At 43.5% G+C, this 15,533-nt stretch overlaps 1 protein-coding gene across 3 annotated transcripts in view; it reads right to left on the minus strand.

The window, feature by feature from the left end:
- Positions 1-15,533, minus strand: part of LOC105484747 (lysine demethylase 5B) — an 84,066-nt gene that overhangs the window by 67,228 nt on the left and 1,305 nt on the right. Inside the window, exon 1 of one of the 3 annotated variants that reach the window (XM_011746672.3) lies at positions 15,355-15,469. The exons of the other annotated variants lie outside the window; for them this stretch is intronic. The gene's annotated coding sequence lies outside the window, so the exon portion shown is untranslated. Of the gene's footprint in view, positions 1-15,354; positions 15,470-15,533 lie in introns of those variants that run through there. 3 annotated transcript variants of the gene reach the window in all.

Raw genomic sequence — 15,533 nt, forward strand, 5'->3', positions numbered from 1 at the left:
CGGGAGGCGGAGCTTGCAGTGGGCCGAGATCGCGCCACTGCACTCCAGCCTGGGCAACAGAGCGAGACTCTGTCTCAAAAAAAAAAAAAAAAAAAAAAAAAAAAAAAAAATTCAAACACTTAGGCCCAAATGAGATTCTAATTAAGTAATTCTGGGATGAACCCCAGAATGACTTTGATGGGAGGCAGAAGTACATTTATATAGGGAGCCCCGAGTCCTAAATACTCTTCCTATGTGAAGCTGAGTGGTCACTGGAGTTGATGAGCCACGAGTTTACATATGAATGAGCCAACAAACTAACAGTATATGAATGGGCTAAGCTCATAAATACTGATAAGTAGATAAAACACACAAATCTAAATGGTACTTTGATAACTGTATACATGCAGCATACGATTATTATTAATGCATTTAAGTTTGGGTAGCCAGAAGGAAGAGAGAGAAGACCACGGTCAAAAAAAGACTGTAAGGGGAGATGAAAGAGAGAAGCAGGCTAATATCTCGATCTATGAAGGGAGCCATTATATATTAAATTAGAAGAACACTGAACTTGGGAATAAAGAGTCATGGTTTGCAACATTCAATCTGTGCTTTCAAGGCTGTGTCACCTTAGGCAAGTCACTTCTCTCAAGCTCAGTTTGTTTCCTTTTCTATAAAATGGATCTGCCTTAGCAGCAAAAACCAACAAGTATTTTGTTTTTGGTTTTGTTTTGCTGAACCTACCAGGATAGAAAGTATATAAACAAAAATTAATAGATTCATAATTCCCATTAATCATCTCATGAAATCACAATTATATCATTACTATGGTTATATTAGAGGCAATACAGTAGTTAAGAGCAGTAACTGAGGACCTGCACCACCAAAGTTCAAATCCTGGCTCCACCAGGATTTGGGCAAGATTCCTTACCTCTTTAGGCCTCACTATGTAAAGAAGGGCTGATATTTTAGTCTGCCCATTTTATAGGCAGATCAATAGAATAAAGCTCTGAAAATAGTCATGACCCTCCTTAAGGTTAGGAGCTCAAGGATAACATGGAAATAATGGAACACATGCCAGAAACCCAACATTTTGGCTCCTACTCTAGTATTCTTTCCACAAAATCTCTATTATCTTGAAGATTTCATTTCCTAGCTGGCTAATGTCACCCATCAAAACCAAATTATCTTAGAATCCTAAATCAAATTCTAAGCTTTGTTCTTGTCAAAAAAATCTTGATGAGCAACTATATATTCTATAAATCAAAAATACATTTTAGAAATGGAAGATGGGAAAAGCCACAAAGATACCAGAGAAAAATAGTAGTTATAGAGGAACCCAGAAGAATAGGCTGCTACCAAGTACAATTTTTAAAAACCCCAAACCCATACTCTACCACAAATCCCTGAAGCCAGCCTCCCACTGGAAAATTTGGTGGCTGTTCTCAATTTGTCCAAATGCATCATATTGAATGAAAGCCTCTCTGACACAGGGAAAAGTTTAAAGATCTGGAATTTTACAAAGTGGAAGCAATACTCAAATTTCACTGTATAAACTTTTCTTATATCCACCCCTTTCCCCATTGTCCCATAAATAAAAAGATAACAGAATACAAATCCTAAGAGCTCCTACCTCTCATCTCTTCCAAGTTAAAGCCTGGCAAGGATGAGATATTACCATCTGGTTTAAATATCACCAAATGATGAGTTGGTATAGCCACAGAAAATTGGGAGGATCCTGCCTTAAAGACCTTGTAATTATGTGGGCTTGATAGGGATTTGTTCTTTGTTTCTGGGGTTATGTGATTAGAGTAATATTATAATGTTTCAGTATCTGTAGCCTGTAGTATGTATGCCCCATAAGAAAATGTACTTAATGAAAAGTTCCAATCAAGTGCTTGAAACACACTAAGTTTAGGCTTTAGTTCTCTGAACATTACAATTTGGTCAAGCCAGTGAGATGGCAAAAATCAACTCAAGAACGCACAAAACTCTGCCTAAGGGCACATAAAGTACATAGCTGGGAAAAGAAATCTTAGCCTAGCTGTCTGCTCCTAACTAAAATACCTAAGCATTTGACAATTTTAAATGGTACATGTACCATTGGGGAGTGTCTTAATACATTTAGAAAGCAGTATTAAGTGACTGATTCAAGACCAAAAAATCCACATTAAAGTCACAGTAGCAATATAGTATATGGTAGTCCCCACCCTTATCTGGAAGAATACATTCCAAGACCCCCAGTGGATGCCTGAAACCATGGATAGGAAGTACTAAACCCTATATATACTATGTTTTTTCCTACACATACATATCTATAAAATTTATAAATTAGGCACAGTAAGAGATTAACAGTAACAAACAATGCACTGTAATAAAAGTTACATGGGGCCTGGTGTGGTGACTCACACCTGTAATCCCAGAAATGTGGAAGGCTGAGGCGGGCAGATCACTTGAGGTCAGGAGTTCGAGACCAGCCTGGCCAACATGGTAAAACCCCCATCTCTACTAAAAATACAAAAAATAGCCGGGCATGGTAGCAGGTGCCTGCAGTCCCAGCTACTCAAGAGGCTGAGGCATGAGAATCACTTGAACCCGGGAGGTGGAGATTGCAGTGAGCCAAGATTGCGCTACTGCACTGCAGCCTGGGGGACAGAGTGAGACTCTGTCTCCAAAAACTAAATAATAAAATAAATAAATAAAAGTTACATGAATGTAGTCTTTCTCTCGAAATATCTTACCATACTGTCCTCACCTATTTTGGACAGCAGTTGACAAATTCTTTTTTTTTTTTTTTGAGACAGGGTCTCGCTCTGTCGCCCAGGCTGGAGTGCAGTGGCGCAATCTCGGCTCACTGCAAGCTCCGCCTCCCGGGTTCACGCCATTCTCCTGCCTCAGGCTCCCAAGGAGCTGGGACTACAGGCGCCTGCCACCACGCCCGGCTTATTTTTTGTATTTTTTAGTAGAGACGGGGTTTCACGGGGTTAGCCAGGATGGTCTCGATCTCCTGACCTTGTGATCTGCCCGCCTCAGCCTCCCAAAGTGCTGGGATTACAGGCCTGAGCCACCGCGCCCGGCCCAAAAGCAGTTGACAAATTCTATCCATGGTTTTCCTTTCTGCAGTTAAGAGGAGACTACTAGAGGCTGGGCGAGTGGCTCAAGCCTGTAATCCCAGCACTTTGGGAGGCCGAGGTGGGCGGATCACAAGGTCAGGAGATCGAGACCACAGTGAAACCCCGTCTCTACTAAAAATACAAAAAATTAGCCGGGCGCGGTGGCGGGCGCCTGTAGTCCCAGCTACTCAGGAGGCTGAGGCAGGAGAATGGCGTGAACCCAGGAGGCGGAGCTTGCAGTGAGCCGAGATCGCGCCACTGCACTCCAGCCTGGGCAACAGCGTGAGACTCCGTCTCAAAAAAAAAAAAAAAAAAATACAAAAATTAGCTGGGCGTGATGACACGTCCCTGTAATCCCACCTACTCAGGAGGCTGAGGCAGGAGAATCGCTTGAACCCGGAGGCAGAGGTTGCAGTGAGCTGAGATCACACCACTGCACTTGAACCTGGGCGACAAAGTGCAAGACTCCATCTCAAAAAAAAAAGAGGGGACTACTCTCTACCTGGGTCTACCTAAGAGCCAAAGTTATGAGGTCCAACAACGGAAGATATATTTGAATTAAAAACTGGGAAATTTAAGTTTATATGATTATATAGGGGTCCTAATTAGCTTTTTTTAAAAATAAGATTGTCTAATTGTTGGTAAATAATAAAATATAGGGAGTAAAATACAGGGAGCCAGTCTTGATGCAAGATGAGGCCAGAGCTGGAATGGGCCTGACCAGCCTCACACTGCACAAGCACCAGTCTAGAGCCAGGACTGAAGCTACATGATGACGGACTAGGACTCTGGGGGCATTAGCTCCCTCCAACAAATGGTGGTCTCAGGTTTCAAGGGCTGTGGTCACCTGCTTCCTCATGACACCCCTAGACATAGTGGAAGTTCCATTTCCAGTCTCAGTGCCTGCTGGTGGTCAGTGAGCTGACACCTTCCTCCAGACTTCAGAGCCTCTCTTATGCCAAGCTGCCCTCCTCTCTCCAATCATGTACTACAATGATATCCTGGAGCCTCTGTACCTATGACCAAATGGTCCCTGCTGTGCCACCTGGTTTTAAGACCCTACCAGCTTCACTGGCACCATGGATGCCTCTGTGAAGATTTTGAGGCACAAGGGCACTAGGACCTGTGGAGTGACCTCCCAGCCACGCTGGTGATGGCTGTGCCAGCTACCACCAACTACTTCACTGCCTACAACCAACTCGAGGCCTTCCTGTGTGGCTGAGCCCTTACCTCTCCATAACCTGGTAGCTGGTGTGCTGGCCCACCCGGGCACTATCACTGCAATTATCAGTGCCCTGGAGCTTATGCAGACAAAGGCAGGTTCAGCATATGTTATACTATGTGCTGATACCTGTAGTTTGAGCTCCGGTGTCTTAGAGTGGTTGGTGCTCACTGTGGCTGTGCCGGGACCCCACTATCCTTTGAGATGTGCCCTTCTCAGCCCTGTACTGGTTCAACTAGGAGCTAGTGAAGAGCTGGCTGAATGGGCTCATGCCAAAGGACCTCCATGGTCCCATGACAACCATGAGTGTCAGCTTTGCAGCTGGCAGCATCATGAGGATGGTGGCTAGAGTGCTGACTCTAACCTTTGTCGTGGTGAAGACTCAACACCGGGCCACACTGGGAGTGATGGAAGTTGTGGGAGTGACACCCCTGGATGTGGACTCTACCTGGTTGCTCAGAGGTAGATCTGTGCCAAGTCAGGCATCAGAGGGCTCTTTGCAGGCTTCCTCCCTTGGATCATTAAGGCTATCCCCTCCTATGCTATCACAATCACCACTTCAGCAAAAGCTTCTTAAAGAGACTCAATCAGGACCAGCATCTGGGCCATTCAAAGGGCAAGGAGGCAAGGACTCCCATCTCTCCAATGGATGGGGAAAGAGGGGAGGAGGGACTGAATCAAGTGCCTTTTCCTCAGCCCTGAGGGGATGATCCTTGTTTCCCCTCCTGCTAGTCCATAGCCCCAGGGGCCCAGGGGTAAGCTGCCCCTCTGGGCAGCCCAGACCTTCCTCAGACATAGTTTCTTCCTGCTGCCTCCATCTTGGGGATCATCAATTTCCCACCCTCCAAGTTCAAGACCAAATCTGCTATCTGCCCCTCCCCTGTGTTTCCCTCCGTGCTTGCTGTAGCTGGGCCTGCCCCAAGGAGCCAAGAAATCCTGGGACCTGGTCTAGTCTCATCCCTCCTTTGTTAATTCCCTAAGTCTAAATACAATTAACCTCAATAAATAAATAAATAAAAGAATAAAATATGATGGTAGCTCTTATCCTAAAATATTTTCTTAAAAGATCTAGGTAAACATTTTTCCTGCCACTCCTACTTTTCTCCCCACTTTACAAGTAGGATAATTGCAAAATTACTAGACTTCAACTATTGACCCCTCCTGTCAGACACGAATTGAGATTATTTAAATTATGTTAGTAAGTACAATATCCTTCTATTTGCATGGCTTCCACAACGTCACGGTCATCCTGTATTAGGGGAAATTTAAATCACTGTAAACCCTTCTTAACACAAATCTCACCAAACTAAACTCCTGCCTATATACACACACTACATAAGACACACGAATACATCCGCAAATTTTCTGAAATAATTTTTAACAGCTCTACCTTAAAAAAAATATTACTCTCATTAATCTGTTTAGGGACAGGCCGGGTGTGGTGGCTTGTGCCTATAGTCCCAGCACTTTGTAAGGCCTAGGTGGGCAGACTGCTTGAGCTCAGGAGTTCAAGCTCACCAGCCTAGGCAACATGGTGAACCCTGTTTCGATTAAAATAAACAAAAAAACCAGCTGGGCATGATGGTATGCACCTGTAGTCCCAGCTACTCGGGAGGCTGAGGTGGAAGGATGGCTTGAGCCCAGGAGGCGGAGGTTGCAGTGAGCCAAGATTCCATCACGCTGCACTCCAGCCTGGCAACATAGTGAGACCCTGTCTCAAAAAAAATAAAGATTCAGGGACAGAAAAGCTTCATCTAAACTAATAGAAGAATTATAGTCTACATATTCTAGGGGTTTTTTTGTTCAATTGGTTTTTGTACAGATAGGGTCTGCTGTGTTGCCCAGGCTGGTCTCAAATTCCTGTGCTCAAGCAATCCTCCCACCTGTGCCTCCGCAAGTGCTGGGATTACAGGTGTGAGCCACTGTGCTGGCTATACCCTCGTTTTGATGATGGATTTTTGCCCTTTTTTTGGGGGGCGGGGGGCAACGGGGCAGGAGGGGTGCCTTTTCAAGTTTCACTTTTTTTTTTTTTTTTGAGACGGAGTCTCGCGCTGTGTCACCCAGGCTGGAGTGCAGTGGCGCGATCTCGGCTCACTGCAAGCTCCGCCTCCCGGTTCACGCCTCCGAGTAGCTGGGACTACAGGCGCCCGCCACCACGCCCGGCTAGTTTTTTGTATTTTTAGTAGAGACAGGGTTTCACCATGTTAGCCAGGATGGTCTCGATCTCCTGACCTCGTGATCCACCCGCCTCGGCCTCCCAAAGTGCTGGGATTACAGGCTTGAGCCACCGCGCCCGGCCCAAGTTTCACTTTTAAGACATCCCTTCATGGCCAGCCTGGCTAACATAGTGAGACACCATCTCTACAAAAAAATTTGAAAAATTAGCCAGGCATGGTGGTGTGTGCCTGTAATCTCAACTAAATGGGGGGCTGAAGTGAGATCACTTGAGCCCAGGAGTTCGAGGCTGCGGGGAGCTGTGATTGCGCCACTGCATTACAGTTTGGGCAACAGAACAAGAAAAAAAGAAAACAGTCCCTTCACAGCCAGGTGCAGTGGCTCATGCCTGTAGTCCCAGCACTTTGGGAAGCTGAGGTGGGAGGATGGCTTAAGGCCAGGAGTTCGAACCAGCCTGGGCAACATAGCAAGACCCTGTCCCTAAAAATAATAATTCTGGGTGTGGTGGCATGTACCTGTGGTCCCAGCTATTCAGGAGGCTGCGGTGAGAGGACGGCTTGAGCCCATGAGGTCAAGGCTGCAATGAGCTATGAATGCACCACTGCACTCCAGCCCAGGCAACAAAGCAAGACTCTGTCCCCGGGGGGTAAGGGGAAATCCCTTCACTATATGGGAAAATGAGGGATGTGTATTTGGCACTAACTCTTGCCTCACTAAATCTGTCCCCAGACTCTTCTTAGCAATGAGCAAATAAAGCTTTGGGATTTAAGCTCCTTGCAATCCATCAATTAATTAGTCTGGACAGCAGCCCTAGGTCAGTGTCAGATCCCCTTAGAGCAGATGATAAGCATACGTTGCAGTAAAATGACTTTGTCCACGGTCATGATGTAACTAGACTGAAGACTCTACCCACCTATTTTTTTAAATCTAGAAAATATCCCTCCTGTCCTCTTTTACATAATAGAGGAACTGGCTTTTGAAAAGTAATTTTAAGCCGGGCACGGTGGCTCATGCCTGTAATCCCAGCACTTTCGGAGGCGGAGGCGGGAGGATCACCTGAGGTCGGGAGTTCGAGACCAGCCTGACCAACATGGAGAAACCTCGTCTCTACTAAAAATACAAAATTAGCCAGGCATGGTGGCACATGCCTGTAATCCCAGCCAGTAGGGAGGCTGAGGCAGGAGAATTACTTGAACCTGGGAGGCAGAGGTTGCAATGAGCCGAGATCACGCCACACTGCACTCCACACTGCACTCCACACTGGGCGACAAGTGCGAAACTCCGTCTCAAAAAAAAAAAAAAAGTAATTAAAAAAAAAGAAAAACTATGACAAATATATATATACACACAGTCTCCTTGATGAACCTCATTTTTATCCCTGCAAAATAATAGTTAAATTTCACAGCATGTTACAAGAGATTGCCATGTGAAATGAAATCAACAAGTTCTAAAAGGTCATTATGTGACCTTCTGCCTGGTGGCATCTCCTATCTGAGAAATAAAATTATTATTTCAGGGAAGCAGGGACAAGTCTTTAGATTTTAAGGGATATTAATAGAAAATATTTTCCAATGACCTAATTTTTAAGTTGAACCTAATAATCTAAGAAGAAATTCATTAGACTCTTCAAATTCTCATTTCCCTAAAATGTCTTTTCCAGAAAGGGACTTTCGTTTTGTTTTTGTTTTTTGAGACGGAGTCTCGCTCTGTCACCAAGCTGGAGTGCAGTGGCGCGATATTGACTCACTGCATCCTCCACCTCCTGGGTTCAAGTGATTCTCCTGCCTCAGCCTCCCAAGTAACTTAGTACCACCACGCCCAGATAATTTTTGTACTTTTAGTAGAGACAGCGTTTCACCATGTTGGCCAGGATGGTCTCAATCTCTTGACCTCATGATCCGCCCACCTCAGTCTCCCAAAGTGCTGAGATTACAGGCGTGAGCCACCGCGTCCAGCCATTTTGTTTTGTTTTTGAAACAAAGTCTTGCTCCGTTGCCCAGGCTGGAGTGCAGCGGCATGATCAGGGCTCACCACAACCCGGAACTTCTGAGTTCAAGCCATCCTCCCACCTCAGACTCCTGAGTAGCTGGGACTACAGGTGCACGGCACCATTCCCAGTTAATTTTTTGTCTTTTGTAGAGATAGAGTCTCACCGTGCTTCCCAGGCTGATCTCAAACTCCTGATCTCAAGTGATCCTCCTGCCTGGAGCCTCCCAAAGTGCTGGGATTACAAGTGAAAGCCACCATGCCTGGCTAGAACGTCATTCTATTTCTTCGTTACTACTGATGTCAACTCTGTTTTGTCAGGCAAAATACCCACTCTGACCAGAAGGCCCCTTCCCAAGAAAGGAAAAGTTGAGATAAAGTCTGGCCAATATGAAAATGAACAGATAAAGAATGAAGTGATGTTAGCAGAGACAACCTCCACCCACCAACCAACTCCCACACCTCCATGTGCCAACAGACCTGCAGCTGGTCAAGTTACTTGACATGTCCCAACAAATGTGTAACAAAGCAACAAAGCCATTGACTAAAACTGAGAAACACTATCCCCAACCTAATTGGGCAAAATGACCATCACTGACTACAGGCTAGAAAGCTCACTCCTAATTGCCGAAATGTCACTTATAACCTGAATAGGACAAAAGCTAAGCCAAGCTGTTCTTTACAAATGAAGATCCCTAGAGTATTCTTTCAACTCCAATGCTGCTACTCCACTTTCGGCTCTTCAATCCAGGAAAATAGCTAAAGTAACTATTCTTTACACTTTTGTGTATTCTCGACATTTTTCATAATAAAATGTTTTAATTTACTCCCTGTAAGTGATGGGTCTAGCAGAACAAAATGATTAGTTTTTATATCCGAAAGAAAGCTTAAATGCTTTAAAAAAAGAAGCAGTAGCACACATGGGATGACTCTAAGGCCATGTGTAAAGATATATGCTGATGGTGCTTTAAGAAGGATGGTCTACAGTTAAAGGTTTGAGTGTCTTAAACCATGGTGTGGGGAAGAGGACTTAAAAAGAATGCATTCAGTCAAATTCTGCATCTTTGTTCCAAACATCCTACAATTATGGAACCGAAATGCCTCACTGTCCCAGAGATATCTTTTCTTCATTAATCTGGTTTATAAACTTGGTTGTAAAAAGCAAATTCACCAAAGAATTCATCTAATAATAGAAAAAGAAACATTTCTGGACGAATTTGTGGAGGTATACAATTTAATTTTTCATTTAATTTTTATTTAAAATTAAATTTTCATTTAATTTCCCTCTTTAATCCCATGCAAGGACACAGCAGTAGAAATATTTAAGAAATACTTCTCAACTGCATACAATTCTTATGTCTAAAACAAGTTTCTCACAATCTGGATTTTATAAATCCAGTTATTAGTATCTCAAACTTCAAAAGTCAATGGCAGCAGCCCAAGAATATGGCTTTCCCAAGGTATTAATTCACCCACCCACTCACCCCAAAGGAACTTGTCGGTATGCCTCTGTTGAGTCCCCTTCAAGAGACCCAAACTTAAATTTGAGAATGTGTAGCCCTCCAGTTCCCAACCTTCATTCCATCTTTTTTTTTTTTTTTTTTTTTTTTTGAGGCTGGCAATAATCTGTACTATAATAGCTATATTAGAGAACACCTAATTCTCTTAGAGGAAAAAAAAAATTGCACAGCAATCTCAACACAAATGAAGCTGAGAGGACTGTCCAAGGATGAAAGCAAGGTACTCCTAGGTTAGCAGTTTTTCAAACCTATAGATGACATTTGGAAAGAAGTATATGCATAAGACTTCAAAAACCCTGAACACCAGAGACCTAATTAGCACATTCATTTTAGGAGCATGGGCTTTCCCTTATTCTTTTCTATAGCCAACCTTAATGGGGTTCAATTAAGGCAACAATGAAAGGTTACAAAAGTCTACAAAAAGGTCCCATTACAGTATTTAAACAGGGTTCGATTTTTTAAAATCGAATAGTTTACACCTTTTTTTTGTTGTTGTTTTGGGATTTTTTTTGTTTGTTTTCTTTTTTGAGCCTGTCGCCCAGGTTGGAGTGCAATGGAGTGATCTCAGCTCACTGGAACCTCTGCCTCCCAGGTTCAAGCCATTCTCCTGCCTCAGCCACCCGAGTAGCTGGGATTGCAGGCCCCCACCACCATGCCCAGCTAATTTTTGTATTTTTAGTAGAGACAGAGTTTTGCTATGTTGGCCAGGCTGATCTCAAACTCCTGACCTCAAGCAATATGCCCATCTAGGCCTCCCAAAAGTGCTGGGATTACAGACATGAGCCACTACGCCCAACCCCGTATTTTTTTACCTAAGAGAAAATTCCTCCACTGGCTGATTTCTACCCACTTATAAATGTAAACCAATAAACACATTTTTCACTAATCTATCAACCTGACATACTCCAATACTCTAAGTCTAGGCCAACAGGTCATAAAGAAAATTACCCTAGAAACAGAGAAAGAATAAAATTAAGGGTTAATAATTTTCTTTTAACTTTTCTTATCAGTGTCTCAACAAAATAATTCAGGCCAGGTGCACTGGCTCAGGCCTGTAATCCCAGCACTTTGGGAGACCAAAGCGGGAGAACTGCTTGAAGCCAGGAGTTCAAGATAAGCCTGGGCAACATACTGAGAAACCCCATCCCTACAATTTATTAGAGGCTGAGGAGGGAGGAGCACTTGAGCCCAAGAAGTGGAAGCTGCAGTGAGCCTTGATTGCAACACTGCATGCCAGCCTGGGTGACAGAGATTTTTTTAAAAAAAGGGAGATTTCAAGCCCTGGCTTTTAAGAGAGAAGTATATTAACGCTTTTCAAAGGTAATTCTCTACCCATTTCACTCTTTTAAAAGTTTAGATTGCATGTTTAAAACCATACCCTATAATCATAGGAAGGGAAGGAAATTTTTCCAGTGGGGGTGGGGACTCAAATCTTTAGCTGACTCATATTTGCAATATCATTCACATTACATTCTTAAATTCTACAAGTTTTGTTTTATTAGTTCACTACGAATTACAACTGGGTAGATATGTTTTGTGGTTACTAATGTGCCCAATTTACCACTGGCAAAGTCAAATTTAGCTAAACATCCATTCAATAACTACAATAAATGAAGTTTGTTTTTGCTTTAAGGTAGACATTTGTGGCCTGGGTACGGTGGCTCACTCCTGTAATCCCAGCACTTTGGGAGGCCAAGGTGGGTAGATCAACTGAGGTCAGGAGTTCAAGACCAGCCTGACCAACACGGTGAAACCCCATCTCTACTAAAAATACAAAATTAGCCGGGCGTGGTGGCGCACGCCTATAACCCTAGCTCTCAGGCGGCTGAGGCAGGAGAACCGCTTGAACCCGGGAGGCAGATGTTGCGCCACAGCACTCCAGCCTGGGCGACAGGAGTAAAACTCCATCTCAAAAAAAAAAGGTAGACATTTGTGGCCTGGAACTGTAAGACTTAATCCAACCTCCTATCAAGTTTTTATCCTGGGCATTATAGTCCTAAATTTGTCTTTAAAAGTAGTTACAAGTGAGTTCAGGGTTTCTTTTGAGGGCGATGAAAATGTTCTACAATTGATTGTGGTGATGGTTGTACAACTCTGTGAAAATATCAAAAACCACTGAATTGCACATCATAAATGGGTGAACTCTGTGGTATATTTCAATAAAAGGGTTATTTTTTAAGTAGTTACAAGTTGTTCCCTTGCTCAAGGATGTTTCCACTGATAAGCCTCTTCTCCAAACGTTGAAGGCTTAAAGTAGCCAAAGATACCACAAGTAGGGAAAGATTTTGTGACACCAAAGAAATAGGGAAAACCCAGAGAGGGTTAAGTCTAAGTTAATCAAACTCCAAATTAGGGAGAATGATACGCTGGAAAGGGAGTAAATGAGCTCCATATCATTAACACTTCTACCATACAAAGTGTGTAAGTTCCTCCCTCTTCTCTAGGAGTGGAACCAATAGGCTCACTCAATAAAAGATGCTGACTGTGGCCGGGCGCGGTGGCTCACGCCTGTAATCATCCCAGCACTTTGGGAGGCCAAGGCGGGTGGATCACGAGGTCAGGAGATGGGGACCATCCTGGCTAACACGGTGAAACCCCGTCTCTACTAATACAAAAAATTAGCCGGGAGTAGTGGCGGGTGCCTGTAGTCCCAGCTCCTCGGGAGGCTGAGGCAGGAGAATGGCGTGAACCCGGGAGGCGGAGCTTGCAGTGAGACGAGATAGCGCAACTGCACTCCAGCCAGCGCCACAGAGCAAGACTCCGTCTCAAAAAAAAAAAAAAAAGATGCTGACTGTATTAAAACATTTAAGGGCAGTTTTACACTTGGCTATAAAGATGAAGGAACCAAGCTAGTAACTACAAGGAGTTAAAGCTGAAAAAAATTCTGTCTCTTGTGCCCTTGGGTTTGATTTAAACCTTCTCTGGACACGAAGAAATTTGTGGAATCTAGGCCGGGCACGGTGACTCACACCTGTAATCCCAGCACTTTGGGAGACGAGGCGGGTGGATCACCTGAGGTCAGGAGTTCAAGACCAGCCTAACTAACATGAAGAAAACCTGTCTCTACTAAACATACAAAATTAGCCGGGCATGGTGGCACATGCCTGTAATCCCAGCTACTCACGAAGGCTGAGGCAAGAGAATCACTTGAACCCGGGAGGGAAAAGTTACAGTGAGCCAAGATCGCACCATTGCACATCAGGCCTGGGCAACAAGAGCAAAACTCCGTCTCAAAAAAACGAAAAAGAAAAAGAAAAGAAACTTGTGGAATCTATCTATGGCCAAATGTGAGACATGACATCTGAAAGAAAGAAAATAAGTTACTAAAGCCATAACTATATTCCTATCAAAATTTGGGAGACAAAAAAGTATTTACTGAACAGCCAACTATTTTTCTGCCTAATAGTTACACCCTTAAAATTATTAATCTCCAAATACCACAAAGTGATATGGAAAAATATCATTTGTCCTTAAACAGACATCTAAGTACAGTATCAAGGAGGAAATTAAAATTTGCATTTTAAAGGTGACAAAACCAGAAACCGTATTAATTGTAAATTTAAGGTCTTGGCCCAGAAAACAAACCTGGTTATCCTACGTAGTTAATATAATTTGAAACAAAGGTGTCTGTTAAACTTCAAACTCAGAATTGAAGTATAATCTTCTTGACTTAATTACGTTTTCTCACATTTATCTTAGTATATTTTCAAATTTCTGAGAACCCCTAAGCTGCCATATACAAAATAATATAAGCACTCTAAGGTTTTCAGAAGCCAAGCAGTTTTGGGAGTCTCACTGAGAAAGCAGCTATAAACTGAAGCTATATTAAGTACCATTGGTAAAGATACAAAGGTAAGAACAAAAGGAGACAGAAATGTTTTATACTTCTCCTTACCTTCTAACAAGTAAAATATCAATAGTCCCAGTTCCCCTTCTAATATAACCATTTGTGTGTTCCAAAAACTCAGTGAACAAAAATCATCCAGAAATACAGACATTACATATATGACCATGGAAAATATTTCACACCTCTTGAAGGGTTTTTTTGTTGCTACATATCAACTATATGAAACCACTTGTTCACAGTTAGCTTTCCTAAAAACAAAACAGTTTCTAAAACAAAGACTGTTTACATCTCTTAAGAAGCCTTTGTTCCAACAAGACCCCTCTTCAAGAGCTACAACTTCTGGAAAGATTTCCCTTTTTGTGGTTATATCAACAACAAATACTCTCAAACTCTTTCCATTTGGCATAGGAGTTTGTTAAACAAAGGAGGAAGCAAGCCCCCTCCACACAAAGGAGGTCTCCAAAACAGCACTGGTTGTATTTGTAGATTATTGGTGCCTCTTTAACCCCTTTCCTCAGGCTGTACTATGTAGTACTCTCAATACAAAATGGTGGCCATCATGTCTGTCTGACATTCAGAGGGGGGAAAAGGCAATTCGATTACACATTTTGCAAAGATTACCATTAATATTCTAGCCAAGATGAGGAAATGGGTAGCCAAGCCTAACCAGAGCAACACTATCTTTTCAGGAAAAGGGCCCTCTAAAAGGCAAAGAACAAGCAAGCAAGATAAAGGATTTACCCCAGCCCTGGTATACCACAATACCAACATGGAGGACACCTCCCAGGAATCTGACTCCCCACATTTTGGTTACTAACAACTTAGTCAAGTTACCCAATTTCTGGTTAAAATCCCATTAATGCAAATGTGCGATATTCATATTCACCCCTTCTAGCATGTGACATAAAGCCACATTACTACAGTGTGAAACATGACCTATTATTCAAGAATTAAAACCTTGGCTCTAACCAGCCCTGTTAAAACTTCTGCAGGCCTCTTTGCACTAAGAGAAACGTACTTCCCTTAAGCAGCAAGAATCAACCTTGCCCACTTCGCTGTAAGAAATGGATCTATTTTCAAACATTTCCCTCATATTCGCTGGCTAGTTATTTTGTGAAGCATATAGTTCATCTCCCTTTTCAAACTTGCTTAAGAAAAACTAAAGTAGGTGTCCATGTTTTAATTTGGGGCGGGGAAGAGTTAGGATAAGAAGCCTTATTTTCAGGGATCTCCCTGAAAACAGCTTTCCAAAACATAATGATTACAAACAGAATCCCTACAACTCAAAATGGCATTACAAAGAGCAAGCTTAAGGGAGAAAGGGGTGGGAAGGGGTCTTCCTCCACTTAGGAGTGGGGGTGGGGGAAGAGAGTGGGGAGAAGATTCTTAAACAGTAGGAAAGGCAGTTAAACCCCCTTCCCAACGGTCCCAGCCCGTCCAACCGCCGCTTAGGCCAACTCGGACTCAGACCCTCCCGAAAGGTGGGCAAAAACCAGGGGTGTAGGAGCGCACCCAGTTCCGGCCACGGGGGAAGGAGTTGGCCGGGCTCTCCTCAGCGAACGTTGGAGCCGTTGGGGATGGTTTCAGCAACACCCACCCCTCACTCACTGCCCCCAGGCCCGAGGCGCTGTAGACAGGGCTGCAAGGGCTGCGGTGGGTGACTGCCTTTCAGCGCCCAGAGGCCGAGGGCC

The sequence above is a fragment of the Macaca nemestrina genome, chromosome 1 (assembly GCF_043159975.1).
Source record: "Macaca nemestrina isolate mMacNem1 chromosome 1, mMacNem.hap1, whole genome shotgun sequence".
NCBI lineage: Eukaryota > Metazoa > Chordata > Mammalia > Primates > Cercopithecidae > Macaca > Macaca nemestrina.